General features: G+C 42.5%; 1 protein-coding gene across 1 annotated transcript in view; it reads right to left on the reverse strand.

The window, feature by feature from the left end:
- The window catches only part of EYS (eyes shut homolog), a 1,559,204-nt gene that overhangs the window by 1,080,167 nt on the left and 465,118 nt on the right, over window positions 1–13,919 (reverse strand). The gene's annotated exons all lie outside the window — the stretch shown is intronic.

The raw sequence follows: 13,919 nt of genomic DNA on the forward strand, positions 1-13,919 counted from the left end.
AAAAAATACTTTTGAAAAATAAATATTTTCTCTACAATTACCATAGACCTACTGAATAATGCAATAAACAAACCTTGGCCAAACAGGAAAATGCTGTACTTTCTTCCTCTGTTCTAAACTATATGAGATAGGGATGAGGGGAAAAAAAATGATCAGTTACTGGAGAGCCTTTCAATAGTTTGTTTGGGTCTCCATCTTCAGCCATGCCCACTATATTTTTGGGCACAGGTGAGAATTCAGTCCATATATTCTTACTGATGCCTCAAGTTTGCAAGGACAATCCCCAGTGCAAACACTGGATGCAAATGCAGTCCTTTTATCCACCCCTTGTTAGCTACCTCAAATGAAAAAAAGTTGAAGTAAAGTTGCGACTCATCCTATATCCTCTACACTGGCCAGCTGAGCTGACTGGTTTTACAGAGAAGAGTGATGGATGTTCTTAAAGCTGTAGCAGTGGGCATGCTACGTCTGCATGCTGGGATACTCTGGGGGCATCAAGAATCACATTATAGGGGTGCAACATTGGAACTTCTGGCAATAGTATGACTATTTTCCTTGTTTCATTGATACACCATGTCCAAATCAGATTAACAACTCCCCCAGGCAGGAACAAGTAAAGTTGCATTTATTTCTACAGAACTGTAGCAATTAGTGTTTTGGTAACATCAAGAGCCTCTCAGGGCTTCCTCAGAACTTATAGAAAGTAATTATGATGGAGATGGTAATGGTCGAGGAGCTGCAGTGTCCCAGTGGTAGTACTTGGAGGCATTGTGCCTTTTGGAGGGTGTGCGTGGGAAGCACACCCAGTACATAGCTGGCCATATTTATTGGTGTATGCATGTGTATGTATTTGCCAGTGGGATGCCTGGCTTCCACTCCCTTTTGGGGTGACTAATGTCCCATGTGATGGTAGAAGGCTGTAGTCCTGCAGTTTTCATTGAAAGGGCTACAAATGTGGCTGGTCTGCATCTTCCCCATCAACACTTTTGCACAGACCCAGCCATAAAGCCATGGCTACACTAGCACTTTACAGCGCTGCAACTTTCGCGATCAGGGGTGTAAAAAACACCCCCCTGAGTGCTGCAAGATACAGCCCTGTAAAGCCTCAGTGTAATCAGTGCCGCAGCGCTGGGAGCGCGGCTCCCAGCGCTGCAAGCTACACCTGTAAGGGATGTGGTTTACGTGCAGCGCTGGGAGAGCTCTCTCCCAGTGCTGGCGCTCTGACTACACTCACACTTCAAAGCGCTGCCCCGGCAGCGCTTTGAAATTTCAAGTGTAGCCATATAAGCTTGATACTGCAGGCACTCATTGCCTTAATTCCCATTTTAAAAAGGAGGAGTTGATTGCACTTGTAGTTGTGATCCTACAAGCTCCCCAGTGTCCACTGGCAGAAGGCCCACTATGCTGTAACTCATACCAGACTTGACACAGTCTCCGCCCCAAATGCACTGTTGTCATAATATGTATCCAAAAGGTGCCCTGTAAGGTATCATATGTAAACTGATAACACTCTAGTCCTAACTGTCATTGTGTGATGTATGCACAGGATGTATAGAAGACCTTATTATGTGTGCTGGGAAATATGTCCTTAGAGCATGTTTTGGAGACAGTGTATAAATCAATCCTGCCCTAAACAAAGGAATGTAGCTTTATCTGTCTGATTGGCTTGACTGCAAGCAGAGGACAATGGACGTACTTTTATATAAACAAAGCAATCAAGCTAGCAAGCAGAGAACCAAACAAGTTAGTGAGCACAGTGTGGGACAGAGTCTGCACTGGAAGTCTTCCTGGCTTTTGAGGCAGACACAATACACTCTGGAAAATACAAAGGGGCAAAAAGATATTCTTTAAGGGAAATAGAGAAAAACACCCTCTGAGCCTGATAATCTTTGCCTGAAGGGCAGGAGATGCTGTTCTTTTGCTACAAGTAAAAAAGGTTTTAGGTAAAGATATAGCTTGCTAGAGTTAAATTGTAGTGATTTTTGTTTTACTTGTAATGATACTCTGTTTCTGTTATCTTTGCTTAGTACCCCTTACATTTCTATTCTGTTAATAAACTTATTTTTAGTTTTACTATAAGCCATCTCAGTGCTGTTGCACTGAATTAAGTGAGAGTTCTGTTTGGAGGCAGTCAAATTAATTTCTGTGAGTGTCTAGTGCAAGGCACTGCACACTACAGAAAGATATCTCTGGGGAACTTGGGCTCACTGATTGTTGCCTGCAAAGCAGGTAAAGATTGGTAGAATCTCGAAGTGTTTGCTGCTGAGGCAGACAGACTGGTGTTACAGGTAATTGACACAGGGTCTAATCTCCAGCAAATAGCCTGCCCTGAGGAGATCATCACATTAGTACCAAGCTGTCACAGGTGATGCTTCTCTATAGTGCCTCCTGTGGAGAGGAGCATGGTGCTGCAAGCACTGCTTGCCATTCTCCACAAGTTGTGGCTGCCTGCTCACAACAGGGCGGTCCATTGTATAACCTTGGTGTCAGTCTCTAAACAGTTTAAGGATTACAAAACTCAGAATTTGACTATCTGCACCTTTAAGGATAACCAACCAAGTGCTTAGTTGCAGCACTTGAGGGCTGGGCCCTGACCGAGCCATGGGTAGCATTGAGGAGCTCCATCTCTGTCTTCGGTCTCACCCTGAGAAGAAGCAGATAAGCCTTCTTAAGTGGCCTGCTGGCTTCTCATTGGTCAGTGTCTCCTCCTGGCTTCAGAAGATTGTCTTGTTGGTAGCACAGTCTGAGTGAGTTTTTCTTGATCAGATGTCAGGACGCTGATGTCTCCAGCAGGGGACAAAGAGGGGCTTTCCCCCCCGCTGAATTGTAATTTATTTAAATACCTGAAGCTAAATAAACTGAGCAATCATGACAAAGGAAATTGTCCTGATTTTGCTTGCACAGGTGGAAGGAATGAAAATGAGGACTGGGCCTTTTTATAATGACATCTGGAATATCTGATCTATAGGTTGATGCACATGTGCCATCTCATGGTTACACTGATTTAGAAGGATTTGGAGGCATGACAGACAAACTGAAATTTGAAATTGTCAGCAAGTTGGAAAAGTCTGTCAAACTTCAGAAAACCATGTATGTATCCTTCTAACTTTTAGGCCACTGGTTTTAGAGTACTAGCCTACAATGTGGGTGTCCCAAGTTAAAGTCTGCACTGTATGCCAGAGACTTGAACTCATATCTTCCCTCACTTCCGCATGAGAATCCTGAGCAATGGGGTATCTGGGATAGTTTTTTTCCCCTCAATCTCTCCTATTGAAGCTGTTCCACTTTGTAGCTATAAGAAGATTCCAGGATTTTTCATTCTGTGTGTCACTCTGAAGCCTAGAATGTTTCTTGAGCCACTGTGAAGTAATGGAAACAATTACAAGCATGATGAGAGTTCCTTTTGTTCAGAACATTACCTGGTTCAACCATCACTGGGATTCGCGGTCTGCTACTGACCAATTTTTAAGTTCTCAGTCATTACAAATAACGCCCATGTAACAGCACAAACTTTCAGCTACTAGTATTTATGAGAAGTGGAACTAGGGTTACTAGATGTCTGTTTTGTGACTGGAACACCCGGTCAAAAAGGGACGCTGGCAGCTTCAGTCACCACTGCTGACCAGCCCTTAAAAGTCCAGTTAACAGTGCAGCAGTGCTAAGGCCTGGAGTCCCTGCCTTCCCTGGCTCCACGTGGCTCCCGGAAGCAGCTGGCATATCCCTGCAGCTCCTAGGTGTGGGGCATTCAGGGAATCTCTTCACACTGCCTCTCCAAGTTCTGGCTCCACAACTCCCATTGGACAGGAACTGTGGGGGCAGTGTCTGTGGGCATGGATCCACATGGCTGCCCCTGTGCCTAGGAGCTGGAGATGCTGGCCACTTCCAGAGCTGTGTGGAGCCAGGGAAGGCAGGGAGCCTATCTTAGCCCCACTGCACTGCCAACTGGGAGCTGCCTGAGCTAAGCGCCACTGGGCTGGAGCCTGCACCCCAAACCACCTGCTCCAGGTCAGAACCTCCTCCCACACCCTAACGCCCTCCCACAGCCCCTCACCCACCGCAACCCAGGGCCCCAAGACAGAACCCCCTCCAACACCTTAACTATCTCCCTACGCTGCGCTGTTCACACAGAGCCTCTAGGATGTAAGCTGCTCCCAAGCTACTTGCAACCAAATGACACTAGCCAATATCTCCAATCCCAGACACAACACTAGGAACCTCCAACTTGCAGTGTCTAGTTATGCCCACTAGGTGCTGCAAACTTATGAGTTCATCAATTTAACAAAGAAATTGATATGTACCAGGCTTGTTATCCCAAGGGGAGTCTCTGACATGCTTCAAACCAAACATACCGCTTCAGGTAGAATAACCAAACAGATTTATTAACTACAAAGATAGATTTTAAGTGATTATAAGTCAAAGCATAACAAGTCAGATTTGGTCAAATGAAATAAAAGCCAAACACATTCTAAGCTGATCTGAATACTTTCAATGCCCTTATTAACTTAGATGCTTCTCACCACAGGCTGGCTGCCTTTCAGCCAGGCTCTCCCCTTGGATCAGCGCTTCAGTCGCGGGGCAGTGATGTCTGTAGATGGAGGTGGAAGAGAGAGGAAGAGCATAGCAAATGTCTCTCCCTTTTATCGTGTCTTTTCTTCCCTCTTGGCTTTGCCTCCCACCTTCAGAGTCAGGTGACCATTACCTCATTGCAGTCCCAAACTGACCAAGGGAAGGGGGTGTCATAGCATTCCTTCTCAGATCTGAACCTTAGAGTTCAGAAAATGAGATACTAGCACCTGAATCCTCTAAGCTTAATTACCAGCTTACATCTGATAGCACTACCACCAACCAAAAATATAGTGTTTTGGGGCATTCTGACCTCCCCAACCTTCCCTGGGGACCCCAGGAACCCAGATCCCTTGGGTTCTTAAAACAAGGAGAAATAAACCATTCCCCCACCTTTCCCCCTCCCAGAATTTCCCTCCCTGGGCTATCCTGAGAGATACTGATCCAATCTCTTAAATCTCCATACAGAGAAGCATCTCCCTTCCCTTCCACAAAGAGGCAAACAGATTCAAAGAAAACAGAGAGATTCTATCTCTCCCCCCTCCCGTCTCTCTCACCGTCCTGGTGAGTTATCCCAATCCCCTGGAATAAAACAAGGGAAACAAGGGGAAAAAAATCAATCAGGTTCTCTAAAAAGAAATCTTTTAATAAAAGAAAGGAAAAAGTAAAGAATTATCTCTGTAACTTCAAGATGTAAATTTTACAGGGCCATGTAGCTTACAGACACCAGAAAGAGACTTTCCCCCCAGTACCAATACAAATCAACATATTCCCAGCAACTACACATATAAAAGTTAACCAGCCAGATCCACAATTGCAAATAGAGTAAAACAATCAAAAAGCCTAAACCGCCTGTTTTTACTTACTATTTGAAAAGAAACTTAGAGAGCCTGTAGTAATGTCTGGTCTCTCTCAGACCCTCCGAGAGAAGAACACACAACAGACAAAGAACACACACAAAAGCTTCCCTCCACCCAAATTTAAAAGTATCTTGTCTTCTGATTGGTCTTCTGGTCAGGTGTCCAGTTCCCTGCTTGTAACCCTTTACAGGTAGAAGAGACATGAACCCTTAACAATCTGTTTATAACAGGGGGATGACTCACTCGAGAGTCCAACAGATTCTTTGCTGTTGCCTAGGCCAGTGTCCTTTGTTCCTGTGAGACTAGGCTGGGTTTGTCCCATACCTGCCCTGATGAGATGTGAACTGCCCCTCTGCTTCTGGAGAATTTTTTGGCTGGGCTTGCTTTAAGACAGTGGATCTCAAACTAGGGTCACTGCTTGTTCAGGGAAAGCCTCTGGTGGGCCGGGCCAGTTTGTTTACCTGCCTGATCTGCAGGTTCAGCCTATCGTTGCTCCCACTGGCTGCGGTTCACCGTTTCAGGCCATTCGGAGCTGCAGGAAGCGGCACAGGCTGAGGGACATGCTGGCCACCCTTCCCACAGCCCCCATTGGCCTGGAGTGGTGAAGCATCTAAGTTCGTAAGGGACAGTGAGAGCCGCGATCGGCCGAACCGGCGGATGCAGAAGCTAAACAAACAGGCTGTGGCTTTCCCTGAACAAGCAGTGGCCCTAGTTTGAGAACCACTGCTTTAAGCCAAGAGGACACATTTTCAGCCTCAGAACTATATATATGAAATTACAACCAATAACATCACTATAACAACAATGCTTAGCGCATCATGATCCTTCCGATGATGCCTGGCATGACAAACTTTGCATTAGATACCACACAGTCTTACTATAAGGATGAGCATGGGGGTGCTAGGTGTTCCCCGAGGTACAGAACATCACAAAGGGTGTTCGGTTTTGTGTGATTAGAAAGTTGGCAATGCTAAGTGGAACAGCTTCAACAGGAGAGATTGAAGATAACCAGTATTTGTGGTTAGGCTGCTTAAATAGGAGATGTGAGTTCAAGTACCTGCTCTAGAGTGGGAATTTGAAGCTGGGTCCCCACATCCTACACAAATACCCTAATCACTGTGACAAATATTAGAAAGTAGGTGTTGAAACCAGGTTTTGTGCAGCTAACCCTGAAAAAAAAAACCTGAAACTTATTGGATCAACTTTTAAATAGGTTTGGGTTGACCAAACCTACATTTTTCTGTGAATAAACTATTTGTCTGAAAAATTTCAATGAGCTTTACATGCTACTGCTACATTCAGGCTCTACAGTTCCCATTTCTTGAAGAAGAATTTCGAATTCAATGAAATTTTAAACTACCATTTGTAAACTGAATTGAACTTTCTGAAAATTACCACCTCAAACTGGCGCATGTTTGGCTTTTTGCCATATTGGCTTTGAGTGTAAGATTTCTGGATTGCCAGCAAGACTTTATTCAATAGTGACAAATTGCATGATTGAAAACTGATGTTTCTGAGGGCAAAACTACTCTTCTAATCCCACAGAGAATATAGGAGGCCAGGTAGTTGTGCATTGTTTATCATTGAATTATGTTGTCTAGTCACCACCTGGAACAATGCCATAAGATTTATTATTTATTATACAATAGTGTTTATCCCCAACTGAAAGAATGTGCATCCCTGAGGCACAATGCCTCATGATGCTCAAACAAGGACAATGCGGCTCTGACATCTGTATGACAACTATTTCTTCATGATGAGCAGAGCTGCAAGGTAGGAGAGAGGGAAATTAGGAAAGGATGATTTGGGAGAATACCAGTAGATGCAGATGCACCTTTTAGTTAAAAGAGACTTTGAAAAACAGTTCATTCTAAGAAATTCTAGGGTGCTATCACACCTGCTACATAGGTTCAATGCAGCTATCCAAGTAAGTGCCCACCAACACAATGAAGCCCCTACATACAGAAAAAAGACAATGTCTGATTGTGTGGAAGATTTTGTTTTAGTATTCGGGTCATCAAACAAAACTGAAGTGGTAGAAGATTAAAAAAATTGTTTGCTAAATGAGACATTTTTAGCCTTGGCCAACAAAGATCTACAGTGCATCAAATGTGGTAAGTTGTAGTTTGCAAAGTTTATGTTGAGAAGCCACTGAGCATAAAATAATTAGTTGTCTTTCCCTTCCCCTCCCCATTGAAAATTAACAGAGATGACACTTTTAAAACAGAATAATGGTTAAGGTCATCTTATTTCTCTCTGTAAAGAGGATACACTCAATTGTGCATTTAAGACACTTCTGTAGGAAAGGAACAGTGTGATAGCTATAAGTCAAAATCGAATAAGAGGGACTCTAAAATTTACTAACTTTGACATTCTGAATTCATGTGTGAATTTTTAGTTCAATTTAATAATACACATCGGTGTTTCTCTACAACTCTGTCTTCACTGAAATGGTTAATGTCCACAAATGAGATATGGCCTCAGAATGTCTCTCCCACTGGCAGTTCGCTTCTGAAACACTTAATACCAATTCTATAATAACAGTGATTCTATTACAGAAGTGCTACAATTGTAGAATCAATACCATAATAGAAGAGTTTATTATAACACCTCTGTTGGGATATTGTAATGGAATCAACCTCATAACCTCACTGATAGGCCTATTTATATACTTCAATAGATACATTATAGCAAACAGACAGTTTCACATTGATCATATTTTCCTGGGTCATCAGCAGCCTACTGCTAATTTTAAAATTTAACCTTTCTCCTGTCTCCAAAATTGCAAGCCCCTTCCTAGATCCTGGATCCAAGTCTGCCCATAACTCAACTACCTTGTCAACAGTATAGCAAACAAACAACAGTATAGCAAAATACCAAACATATTTCTTGTAAGATGATTCAGTGTACATTACTATCTTTCAATGTTGCACCTTAGGGATGAAGTAAAAACAAAGAATCCCCAGAGCAATTGCACATTTGTAATGATTCATAAACTGGAATCTGGCAGAAGCTACCAATCTAGATGTGTTCCCAGGTTAAAGGTTTATATGGGGAGAAAATGTCATGCTGCATTGTGTGATGGGAAGTAAATAGCAGTCCAATATCCAGATCTGGGTTATAACACAGTACTTGGGTGATTTTTCTATTCCAGGGGATTATAGAGTACAAAGGAGAGAACATAAAAATAGCAAAAACAGGACAATAAAAGTTTTCTGTATACCTTGGCTTTGAAATGGGGTGATTTGGAAAGTGGGGGGAGGAGGATCCACATTTAGGAAGAGGAGGAGGAATACCACCCTGCCAGGAACACTCTCTCAAACACACATCATATATGTGAAGTGGCTATCCAGGTGATAAATGGGAGCTCATATGATATATACATTTACTACATGCTTGTGAAATTTATCAAATTCCTATAACCTGTCCACTAAATCCCAGGACTCATTCTAACAGTCCTAATTCCTGAACAGTTTACAAAGCAGTCATTTAAAAAAGAAAAGGAAAAAAAAAAGGAAAACCTGAAGTAGAAATATTTCCTTATTCCTCCCACAAATTTAGAGTCCACCCCCACATCTTAAATTACTCATTCCAAGACCCAAAGATGGGATGATTCAGTTCTGAGCCAGTACATAGCTTTTCTAGACAAATGTGTCATGATTTTGAAGTCCAGCATATCATGGACTAGAACCAGGACATGATACTATTGGAAAGAGGAGTCTAATTTTTCCCTAAAGGTTCCAGGCCTTGCTTCTAACCATGGAGGGGGCCTGAGATATGAGACTTTACAGTTGTGACATTTTTAGGCACACCTTAGTTATTTTAGGTCACATGAGGAAAGGGTTTAAATCTACAGTAGATTTTGCTTCTCAATAACTCCATGGATGGCAGCAAAAAAAGTTAAAATGATGCAGCAGTCACCAATAAGGGGAAGGTAGGTTTGCAGGGCTACAGACAGGAAAGGAAGCACTGGGACATGCCTTCCCTGGATACAGTCTTACAAACCTACCTGTGGGTTTAGCAGCAGTGGGGAGCAGGTCTTCAGCATAGATGCCAGGGCTTTCCATGGGGCAGGGCAGCATCAGAGAAGTGGAGATGCTGTTGGCCCACAGAGATGTACAGTATTCTCTGCAGGCTGGGTGGAGAAGCTATGGGACAAGGAAGCAGCGGGGAGAGGTACCGTGCAGCTTTGTGAGCCCTCGGAGAGATAACTGGCATCTGGTCTGCAGCTGTCCTGTCCACAGCCTCATCTTTCAGTCTACAGTGCTGAGATTCCAGCAGGGCTTCCCCACTGGGGCAGGGAGGCAGGCACCTCAGCCCCTTACCTCCTGAGCTGTCCCAAAGTGCAGGCAGGTTTGCAGGGCTGTAGCCCAGGAATGAGGCATTGGGACATACCAAACACTGGCTGCACTCAAGTTTGCAGGGCTGAAGCCAGGGAAGCCACGTCTCAATGATTTCTTCCCTGACTGCAGACACACAAACCTTTCTGGGCCTGGGTCCTTTCTTCCAGAAAAATTCTCAGTAAATGGCATGTCATTGCCAATATCTGAATCATATTAACAAAGACAGTGGAATGGAATTGGTTCTCAGCAAAATTTTGCTATTAACTGGAAGTTGTTAATATCAAGTTTGCACCCACTGTGTTAGTCATTTTTCCTTCTCCTAAGGTCTGCACAACTGAACACATAGTACACAATTCATCTCTGTGGTGGAGCTGAGCTCAGCATAGGGTCAAGAGTGGGTTAAAGGTGGCCAGTTCAGTTCCAATGATCCCAAGAGACCATTCCAGTATCTGGAATAGCCAGAACACAGTTCTGCATCAGGTAGGGAGAGCATGTTGGAGTATTTTCCTGGGTATAAATCCACTGCTTTCTGGACCCTTTCTACTGGAGTTACTAACGCAAAGGTGCTGCCAAGCATTGAAGTAGGCCCATGTTAATTAAGGTACTTGGCTTTAAAGGCAAAAGGATTTAAGAAACAGTCCTATTAATATTTTTATAAACTCTCTAAATTAAGACAAGAGGACTACATTAAAAAGACATGAGGATGTAAAGGTACTAATCTGAGATTTCACAAATTTCCGGGTATAAAGAAACCAGAAGCAGATATGCTTAAACACATACAAGAGGAAGGGAAAATAGAAAGAGGAAGGTAAAGGTGGAGGCAAAACATGTACTCTTTCCCTGCTTTCAAACTAGAAAGAAAAGCAAGGGATAAGTGTGAGAAAGAAGAGAAACAAAATCTTTACTCTTTGGAATTCTCCTGGACAAGCTCATATCACAGGGAAACTCTGACAATAGGCAGAAGGCCATTAAGGAGAAAAGCCTGGATAAATGGAAATCTTATTCAAATCAATCCAGCTATGAATAAGCATGTGGCTTCATTTGGCTAGATACAGTTTGCATGGCAGCCACTTGAATGTGACATAATCATGTATTTAATTTGCTTTTACATTCCATCCAGCAGAGGGCTGTGGTACCATACACATACAACTAGCCAGTACATTATAATATGCTTATGTGTACTGTGTTTGGTGCATATTGTTAAAGTCAGATACTTTGCTTGCAGGATCAAACTGCTAGTATGCAACAAAGATTTATTCCAAACATTCTTGGGCAAATGACATTATTCGTAACAGCATAATCTTGATATACTTTTTGCATTGAATTTGAGAGGGAAAAAAAGAAATCACGTCAATTTAAAAATATTTAATAGATTAAAAAGATCAGCTTGCTATTGTTTCTTCTAATTATTTTGATTTAGTTTCTCTACTTTAAAAATATTTTTGCAAGATGAATTACCTATATGTAAACTGGGGCTGAATGAGCTCTCCGCTGACAGCTAGTGATGAGCTGGGAGGGGAAAAGGCTTCAGGACCAGACTGTATTTACATGAACACACCTACTCTGCCTCAGTATCCAGCAGACAGATTTGTGTTGCCAAAGTGACCAGTTTTGGCTGGTATTGGGTTACAAATCACTATAGAAATGCTAATAATTAAACTGTATTGTTCAGTTTATTAATCTAAATTTGGGATATTTATGATTATGTACTATATGTGTTGTATGACTTTCAAATCAATCTTTGTAATTTTGGATAATTTAAGCACTATAACCATATGTACAGCAACTCTCTCCCTAGCCTGTGTATTATATCCTTTTAACATTAGCTTTTATAAAACATTTTGAATTTGAATGCAGAGGTAATGAAAATTTATTATCTTTATTGTACATGTAAAAAGATGCAGAACTGTGCTTAGCCTGTCCTGATTGAGAGGATCACCATCAACTGAACTCAACCTGTTAAGCAAGGGGCTCAGATGCCAGACTCCTGTGAAGGGAAAGGGAGGGTGGGGACAGGTGTTCCATTGTGGAGATGTGGGCTCTACCTAAGAGTCCTAGGCACTGTTTAAACTGTCCCTCACCACTGCTCAAAGATAAGAGTTAATTAAGGTTCCATTAGAAGACTTTTCGTTTTGCTAACTGGGCACTAGAGCTGAAATCACCTGTTGTGGGACAGTGTTTCTGCCCAGCTTGCTTCAGTAGTGCATTTCCCGCAACTAAGAGCTGAAAGTCACTCAGAGCTGGGTGGAACCTCAAGAGATTGACCTGCAGAGGCCACAGTAGAGAAGCAGATGATGCTGGTGTACATCAGTGACAGGTGGCCAGCTGAGCGGCAAGCGGCTGATGCCAGGGCCAGCACCTTGATGGTGGGGCAAGAAACATGCCTTTTCTCCCTTCTCCCCCCGCCCCTGGGTGGGAGGTGAACACTCTCAGATGCACCTCTGAACTCTGGGTCTTCACTAATGAAGGACAACAACTGTGAGTGGGTGTGGTGGAGGGAGGGGCATGTTAAACAAATTTTGGTTGTTGGACTCAAGAACATAGGCAAAAGACACTGTTCAATGTACTCTGGGGGGTGAGGGGATCTTTTGCTTGTGGTTTTATGTTTATAAATCCTGCTTGCAGTGTTTCCCCAAATTAAAGCTGGGTTACTTCCCTCCGTCTATTAAAAGTTTCTTTTCCACACTTAGACTCTGTGCTTGTGAGAGGGGAAGTATTGCCTCTCAGAGGTGCCCAGGCATGATGTGTAATTTTCCCACCTTACTGGATGGGGGCTCAAACCAGTTCTGTATTGTATTGTTAAGATGAACCCTTGCATATTGAACCCAGCTTTTGTTGCTGCTGACTCCACCTGGTAGAAGGATTACATATACTAAAGGCAAAGTTCTTGTGGTAATCCTATTGACCTTTGTAAAATTAGTTCATTTTAATGGTCACTATTTGGGTTATTGTTAGGCCCACCACTTCATCACAATTAAATATAAAAAAGAACTGATGTTCTGAAATGGAGGTAAAATATCACCATGAACCTGATCCCACTTTCACTTACACCAGTGTGTCTCAAGCATAAATATCAAGGATGTACGGCTGAACAATCTATGAGGTAGAGGTCAACCTAAGCTTCTAATGACTTCAGTAGGAATTGAGAGTCCTCAGCAACTTAGACCTGGTCTATAGTGGGGGAGGAGGGGCAAGCTAAGTTGGTCTAAGTTATGCAACTTCAGCTACGAAAATAGCGTAGCTGACGTTGACATACTTAGAGCTACTTACCACGGTGTCTTCACTGCGGTAGGTCTACTGCTGATGCTACCGCATCAACTCCGCCTATGCTTCTTGTTCCCATGGAGTACCGGAGTCTACAGGAAAGCGCTTGGTGGTCGATTTATCACATCATCACTAGACGCGATAAATTGACCCCTGCTGGATCGATTGCTCTGGAAGTAAGTGTAGATATGCCTTTAGCTATGAAGACAAGATTTTGAGAAGTGCTCAGACTGCACCATTGAAAGCACCAGGAGCTGCTGGGTGCTGGGAACTTTTGAAAGTCTTGCCACTTCATTTAGGTGACTAAATGAGAGTTGAGCATTCTTGAAAGTTTACTGACTTCATTGGGATGCCTAAATGAGAGCCACTGAATAACATACTCTTCTGATAATCTGACCCACAGTGTGGAGATGATGTGTACTGCCAGCAAGCACCTGGACTGCCCATGCTGTGCTGGAGAAGCTCTTCATCCTTCTAATCAGAACCAATTCTGAAATTATGGTGGACAAAGACTATCAACCTCTATTAGTATATCAGCTTATATCAAGTAGAATTATAATTCAGACTGAGTACATAAATTAAAACTAAAAAGTGACAGACTGTATGCAGAGTTTTGACCATTAACTAAAATAATAAAACAAACATTGAGGCTTGATTGTTTCTTATAAATTATTAATTTACTGCAGCCATCTTCCACAAAGGGGGAAAAATCCCCACCCGCTTAACTAACAAAGAAAATTGTCTTGTAATGATTATTCTAAAGAGCTTAACATAAGTCATTACATTAAACTGTAAAAGGAAGGAAACTTGTTTAGATTTAATTCATAAATCATTGATAGTATATTTTAACTGATATTTAAATTAGATTTGCTGAAGAATAATGTACAAT

The sequence above is a fragment of the Gopherus evgoodei genome, chromosome 3 (genome assembly GCF_007399415.2).
Source record: "Gopherus evgoodei ecotype Sinaloan lineage chromosome 3, rGopEvg1_v1.p, whole genome shotgun sequence".
NCBI classification, from domain to species: domain Eukaryota; kingdom Metazoa; phylum Chordata; order Testudines; family Testudinidae; genus Gopherus; species Gopherus evgoodei.